This window comes from Plecotus auritus (assembly GCF_963455305.1).
Source record: "Plecotus auritus genome assembly, chromosome: 2".
NCBI lineage: Eukaryota > Metazoa > Chordata > Mammalia > Chiroptera > Vespertilionidae > Plecotus > Plecotus auritus.
In genome coordinates, this window is record NC_137771.1 from 202609696 (window position 1) to 202618184 (window position 8489).

An 8489-nucleotide genomic window follows, 5' to 3' on the forward strand; every position below is an offset into this window, starting at 1 on the left:
CCAGGCCAGGGCTGCAGGAAGCTTGGCTTCCTCCATTGTTGGGGAAACCCAACCCTCCTGCTCACTCCATGGCCACAGCCATCTTGGTTGGGTTAATTTGCATACTTGCTCCTGATTGGCTGGTGGGCGTGGCTGGTGGGCGTAGCGGAGGTACAGTCAATTTGCATGTTTCTCTTTTATTAGTGTAGATATGCACAATAGAAATGCACTATGTTGCATTTGAAAAAAATGATTAGCCATATCTCATATATTAGAAGTGAGGAAGGTGAGTGTGTGTTTATATATGTGTATATGAAGTTATGGAACAGTCTACAAGACCACCACCACTTCTGACACCAATTGCAAATTCAGGAGATCCTAAGACCACTCTTGCCTTTCATGACTCATTGGAAGGATTCACAGAATTCACAATTATTATTATTTTTTTTTCACAGTGAAAGGATACAGACTAAAATCAGTCAATAGGAGAGACCAAGGGTAGAGTCTAGAAGGTTCTAAACATGGAGTTTCCAGTTCTCCTCTTCTTCCAGCAACATTTGTGAAAAATGGCCAGCAGAGGAGGCCCATTGGGGGCGAGTTCAGGCCAGCAGCAGAGGGCAGTTGGGGGCAACCAGGCCGGCAGGAGAGGGCAGTTAGGGGTGATCAGGCAGGCAGGCAAGTGAGCAGTTAGGAGCCAGCAGTCCCAGAGTGTGAGAGGGATCAGGCCTAAACCGGCAGTCGGACATCCCCTAAGGGGTCCTCTGTTGGAGAGGGTGCAGGCTGGGCTGAGGGAACCCCTCCACCCCATGCACAAATTTCATGCACCAGGCCTCTAGTATTTTTATATGACAAATTTATTGTAAAACTTCAATTTTCTCAAAGATCTGGGCCATATAGTATGCAGAGTTCACCTTTAATTTGAAATAAACTTAGAACCAATGTTACCAATAGCCTATTTTAATAATTAAAAAGTGTTGACACTTTTCTGTGAAATTGAGACCATGTATTTCAATACAGTTCAACTACTGGCACTTAGAACCTAGACAATCTTTATCAACCTAACTTGGGTGTCTATTTTAGTAAATGCTTGCCCAGAAAATAAGTCCATAAACTAATAAATAACTTTATAATTTGCTCCAGCAAATTCTTGAACAACAATTTATCCAGGCAAATAGTTTGCTCATCTGGGCAATAGTTGCCCAATTGGGCAATAAATTGCACACTTAAACTGCTTACTTTTCAAAAAAGTAGATTATTCGCCTTGACCCTTTTCATATTATGTTCAATAATCTTAAGCTTGTAATATAAACAAATTTATTTATTTGAAAAATAGGTTAGAGAGGGGGGGAAATTCAAAATCCCAAACATCCAATGATGTTCATTTTATCTGGTATGAGAATGCTTCCAAATGATAACAAAATTATATTTTTAAACTGTCACCAAGGCAAATAAAAAATGTGAAACACTTAACTCTATATCTTTTATATTCCCCTAACAATAAATTGAACCTAATGGTTTTTATCCCTTCGCTTCTCCTACAGACCTCCATTACTCTCTGTCTCTCCCTTTCCATCTGACTAATTTATTTACCATGCTAACCACCCAGAAACTCCCAAAGTTTAATTTCCCATTAAAGTTGAGCCATAACTATAATATAATAGGCCCCTTATAATTTATTTTAATCTCTGGTCTTGGTAATAGGTGAAAGCTATTATTAATATCCCCAAATCTATAAAGATAAACAGAAACTTGTAGGATAATTTAAAATAGTTCTAAGAATGTAATCTAGAAATCTCACATGCAGATAATGGATGCCAAATGAAAAGAAGATCCTAAGATTGATTTAAGAGGCCCCATTTTGTACAGGAAACAAACAGTGATTTCAAAAGCAGAAAATGCTGGATAAAATATTTAGAGCTTCTCTTCAGTATTTTTCTTTTGAAAATAGTTTATAATTTAATGCAGTCCTGCAAGCAGAGAGACGATGAATCCTTAGAAGACTTCAGGAATAGGTTAATCCTTTTATGAAATGATCAGGCATAAATTTTGAAACAGGTGTGCACAGTCATTCTCTCTACGTTTCGTGGCCAGCTTTCAGTCAGAAAATGAGAATTTAAAATGCAGCGACATCTGGACTTGGAAATAGTCTTACTGTCAGGTCTCGAACTACTCTTTCAGCATTTTGACCATCTTCACATAAAAGAGTACGGCCCAGGGAAATCTGATGCTGATTGGCCTTACAATCAAAACAACTAGCTGCTCTTATGTAGTCATTATATCAAGGAAGAGAGCCTTTTGAAATAGATACTTGCAAAAACGCAAGCAGAAAACAACACTGTGTGAACAATTGTCCTTTGTCCACTAGGAAACTGAAGAAGAAAGAAATTAGGCTGCTGATCAATGCAGGTGCTCTGAAAGGAAACCAAGTGCCCAATTTTTTATTTTATCCTTTGACAATCATGGAGAAATTTGTCTAAATATTTGTCAGAGACAGCAGGAGCCCTGCACAAGCACTGTTCTGCACTGCTGCTTTGAGTTGCTCCGAGTTCATGTATTCTAAAGAACCTAAAGCAGTCATATTTTTGTGCAAAAAATTAAAATTTAAAGTTATCAAGACTGCATTATAAAATTTACAAAAGCCTCCATTAATCAAAGAAAGGGGGGATAGTAGGGTAATATCATGTAAGGAAAAATATCCTATAAGTAAATTACATCTAGAAAATTTTTACTTTACAAAATTAATTTTCATTTGTAATGCTAACAGCAAGACACCCATGAAAAACACACATGGTATCTAAATAAGACAAGGGAAAATCGTTTGGGCAAAAATAAAAAGGATCCCAAGTCAATTATATAGAAAAGATTCCTTTATTAACTTTTGGTCGAGAATATGTTTGTATATTTTCAGAAAACAACTCCAAGACCATGTGGATTCCTGCAACAGAGAGGAATTGACAGCTCTGCTCCAACCACGGAGACAAGAGGAGAAACAGTCCAGAGATGGACGACGGTGACGACGCCTTGCCACGCTATCAGTCAGCAGCTGTGCGTCGCAGCAGGTTGCCTAGGACCAAACCAGAGAGGGTCGAACCTGCATTGCCACCATGTGCCCACCATCCAGATATCATTGCTGACATGTACACATAAGGAACGGTTGGAGATTGAAATGGGGACTCAAACATTTTTTGTTATTATATGTTTATTTCTATTCTGCAGAGGCAAGATTTTTTAAAGGAAAGAAATGGGGAAAAATAGATACAGAGGCAAAGAAGCATTGAACAGACTGTCAAACTACAGCGGGAAGGCAGGGGAGGTTGGGGGGGGTGCTGTAAGAGATCAACCGAAGGACTTGTACACAATCATATAAGCATAACCAATGGATACAAGACACTGGCGGGGGGGGGGGGGGCGGGGGGCACGGCAGGTAAAGGCATGTACTGGAGGGTAGGGGAGGCTGGGGGGAGGTGAATGGGGAAAAAAAAGGAGACATATGCACTACTATTTGTAATACTTTAAACAATAAAAAAATAAAATAAATAAATAAAAATAAAATAAAAACAGCCACAAGGAAAAAATAAAATAAAATAAATAAATAAAATAAAATAAAATAAAATAAAATATACCCAAAGCCCCACATAGTACTCTCATGTAACAAGCATTCAGTAAACACAATGATCATTATCTGGTATAATGATTTGTGTTATTGTCATGCCTGCAAGGATCATATTTTTTCTATTACCATTTATCCCCTGTATGCCCTCTTCCACCTCCCCCCACCAGACTGTTGTCCATGAGTTTTGTTTTTTATTATTTTGCTCAATCCTTCTACCCCCTCCAATACCCCTGCCACTAGAGCTGTCTGCCTGCTCTCTGTGAGTCTGTCTCTATTTTGCTTGGTGGTTGTTTATTCATTAAATTCCACAAATGAGTGGGAAAAAAAAATTCTTCCCGACTATGCCAGGGCAGGTCCTTCTCGAATCCTGCTCACTGTACTGTTGGGAACTTAGTCCAAGTTCCTCCTTTATCTCTGCTCACTAGGTACAGAGAGGGTCGGACCTGCATTGCCACCATGTGCCCACCTACGGTGTCAGGTTCAAGCCCCCCTACGTTAAGGGACTGGACCTCCTAGGATGCTGGGTTTTAGATGGAGGAACCATGAGAAGTTGTGGGTACATAAGAATGAGTCTTTATTGCAAAAACCAGTGTCCACATAGCCATCAGACAAGACAATTCTTCACAGCAAGTCCATACAGACAGGCAGCCGGACACTGGCTGGTGAACAGATACATCTTTCCCACGATGCAGCATTAGTCTCTATACCCACAGCTATTATCTGAGCAGGTGCACGCTGCCTCCTAGACTCGCCACTTCGCATTGTAGTGGTGTCTAAGCTCTCTGCCTTTGCAGCTTCTCTAGTTTCTCTGGCTCAGCAGATTCTCCTGTCTCCCCTCCCCAGCACACTGGCTGGTTCACATGGTAGCTTTACCTGAGCTCTCTCTGAGCTCTTAGTCTTACATCACAGCAGCAGCTCTCAGCTCCATCTGAGCTCTCCTCTCTCCTGCACACATAGGAGCTACATTCCTGTGCCTGCTGTCTCCCTGAGTTCCCTAGCCTCTGCTCTGCCCACCTGCTCTCTCTAGCAGACTCCTTGTCAGTAACCTATATATTACCCCAGAGACAAAGAAGGCTAGTTGCCAATAGTAACATCAATCACTTTGGCTGCAGAAGGGCACAGTGTACCTATGTCCTTGCACCTGAACTTGGTATCTTGGCCTTGGGAACCCTGATTAGGCTCATGCTTATAGTGGCCTTGGCCATTCTGGTGTATTGACAGTAAGTCCTATGTACTCCCATTGGCCTTGACTATCTGGGGACCATGGCATAGTTCCCACAATATCAAATGACAACTCTACAAATTTTGGATAGTTATAGGCATGGAATACAAACCTTAACTACCTGTCACATTTATACAAGTTGGCTCATTCGGCTTCTAATAACACTTCCCATGCCCCAGCCTATAACCTTTATACTGGGTCCCTTACAAGAAGACAGTAAATATCTACCTTTCTTTTTCTACACAAATTAAAAATACATTGGGGCACTTATGTCTCCAAAGTTTACTTAGGCACTGTCCTACTATTCATAAGCCTTGTGTCAGGGACTTGAGGAAATGTGTTAGATTTTTAGATTTCCCTGAAATTTCTAGTCTTACTCAAATATGCAAATGATCTTTTGATGTGTTCTAAAATGAGGTGAGTTCTAAGAATGATTCCAACTATCTACCTGCTATTTTAGCTCAGAAAGAATATTAAACTTTCCAATTCATATTATCATATTATCAAAAGAAAAGAGTCCCCTAGGAAATGATTTATAACTAGGAGGCAAATTCTTACATCCCTTTCATCTTCAAACATTTCTACCCAATTCTCCTTTACTACCAAAAAGAGGTGAAACTCACAAATTCCCTAGCATCTTTCTGACAAAGGTCCATATTCCCAGTACATGTATTAAAAACCCCTTCCCTAGAAAAGCTTACGTTTTAAAGGACCACACTCTGAGATAGGAATAAAAAAATATCAGGCAACATACAACACAACAAATCTGAACTCCCCTAGAATATGTCTCCTTGCCAACAAAAAACTTTGTTGAGATAGCAGAACTCACGGCATTTGCCTAGCTTGCTGAGTATCTGAAATTAAGAGAGCTAATATATTTATTGATTATAGCAAGGCTTTGGACTATTACAGAAATGATAAGAATTCTTAATCTCAGAAGAAACTTCATTAAGAATAACCAACAGATTAAAGATAGTTTAAGTCTTCTATTGCCTATATCTATAAAGGTACAGGCTCACTCAGAAAGGAATAATAACCCAGAAATGTCTCTGATGATTTTTATACTAGATAGACAGCAATCACCAAGACCTTGCCTGGTAATGCTCACAGTGCTCTTTACAGAGTAACACACACACACACACACACACACACACACACACACACACTCACACTCACACATACACACACACACTCACACACACACATACACACACACACAAACTATTATGGTCCAGCATTTTCTCCAAAATCAGTAAAGACATGTTTGGGAAAATATAGTCATAAATAATCTGTGGGATTTTTAGGATAGTATTTGATGACACTAGAGGGCAACAAATAAAGTCTGCAAAAAATATGCATCAAATCACCCACCATAGCCCAAAGAAATTGCCAGCATACTCAATTAACACCAGCAAAATATCTACTTAAATAGCTGAGGATGTCCCTGGTAAAGGTCTCATATGTCACTAACATAATCTTGGTAAAACTACAAAGTTATAACACGGAAATAGCCCAAGTTTTAGGACTTTTACAAATATCTATAAATAGATTTAATAAAACTACCCCAGGATTAATTTTGGGGGAAAAAATGTCTAATTATCACTTCATTATTCTCAAGACTCATTGAAGCTTTACTTTGCTGCACAGCAATAGCTATGTGTAGCAAAAATCTTGTTAGATTATTTTCATTATAGTAAAAAACCACATTATATTTTCTATACAATAACCATTGTTAAGTGTCCAGTTCAACCATTTTTGGGTGTTTTTTTTTTTTTAATGTGGACATTTTTATGTTTTTTGCAGTCCCATTTGTCTTCTTTATTTTGTTGTCTATTCTTTTACTGTAATATTAACAGAATCATCACAAATTCCAAGCTCCTGAAGCTTTTCCTGTTTGCAGTTAGAATTTTAATAGCTTTCGGTCTTATATTTATGTCTTTAATCCATTTTTAGTTAGTTTTTTTGTATATGGTTAAGTCTATAGCTAAATACTTTATTCTTTTAGATGCTAAAGTAAGTAGGATCATTTCCTTATTTTCCTTTTCAGATTAGTCATTGTTAGTCTACAGGAATACAACTAATTAAAGATGCTGATTTTATATACATCTACTTTGCTTATTGGTCCTAACAGTTTATATTTGTGTGCAGAATTATAAGGTTTTTCTACATATATGATCATCTTATCTGTGGACATGGATAATTTTAAATTCTTCTTTTCCATTCTGTATGCCTTTATTCTTTTTGTTTGATTGATTGGTCTGACTACTAGTATGTTGAGTAATAGTGGCAAGAGTTAGCATCATTGCCTCATTTTTTTATATTAGAGGAAAATACTTCAGCCTTTTCTCATTAAATATGATTTTTGTTGTGGGCTTTTCATGTTTATTTTTTATTTTTTATTATGTTGAGGTAGTTTCCTTCTGCTCCTAGTGTGTCCAATATTTTCATCATAAAATGCTGGGCAAAACATGGATTTCTGTATCATGTTTTTCTGTATCAATTGAGATGGTTATATGTTTCTTTGTCCTTCATTAGGTTAATATGATGTATTACATTGATTAATTTTCATATATTGAGCCATCCTTCTATTCCAGATATAAGTCCCTCCTAGTTATGATGTATGATCCTTTAAGTGTGCCATGAATTTGATTTTCTAATATTTTTATTAATATTTTGAATCAATATTCACCAGGGATATTGCTCTATAGTTTTCTCATGTGTGTGTGTGTGTGTGTGTGTGTATGTATGTGTATGTGTCTTTGTCTGGTTTTGTTACCAGGGTAAGCAAAAGATTTCTACTGGCTTGGCTTGAACCTATGATGAGATTTGTGAAATGAGAGAACTGGCTCAATAGGGTAGTCTCACTTCTAACAATTATACTTTTGATAGCTTGAATGCTCATTGTTGTGTATAAGGGTGTGATCCCCAGAACCTTGAATTTTGTGATACAGCTATCATCTTGCCAAATGACCCAACAAATATTTGTACAGAAATACACACGTGAAAAAACGAATGCTCATATCAGTTGAAAGGGCTATAACTATTAAAAGTTGGTATGCCATCACAACACCTCATGATCTGGATTAAGCATGCCTTCAGGCAGTAATGCTCTATACTCCAGCTCTAGGTGCACTTGGGCTGTTGAAAAGAATGTAAAGGTCTGTTCCTAGATTCGATATTATTTTCCATTTTTCTATTTGCTCTAAAGTTGTACTAATAGCATAATTCCTAAAAAGCTACTGTACCTTTAGTTTATTATCTGCTCTTTTTCTTGATTAGTCTTTCCAGGTGTTCCACCATTTTGGTAATTTTTTCAAAGAAACATTGTTTTTCTAAATTTTTTGTTTAAGCTTTTTTAATTTGTTCTTTGTTTCTGTACTCATCTTTACTTTTTTCCTTCTACCATTTTTTAGTTGTTTTTTTCTTTTTTAAAACAATATATTTTATTGACTTTTTTTTTACAGAGAGGAAGGGAGAGGGATAGAGAGTTAGAAACATCGATGAGAGAGAAACATCGATCAGCTGCCTCCTGCGCAGCCCCTACTGGGGATGTGCCCACAACCAAGGTACATGCCCTTGAGCGGAATCGAACCTGGGACCCTTCAGTCCGCAGGCCGATGCTCTATCCACTGAGCCAAACCGACCAGGGCTAGTTGGTTTTTTTTTTACTTTTCC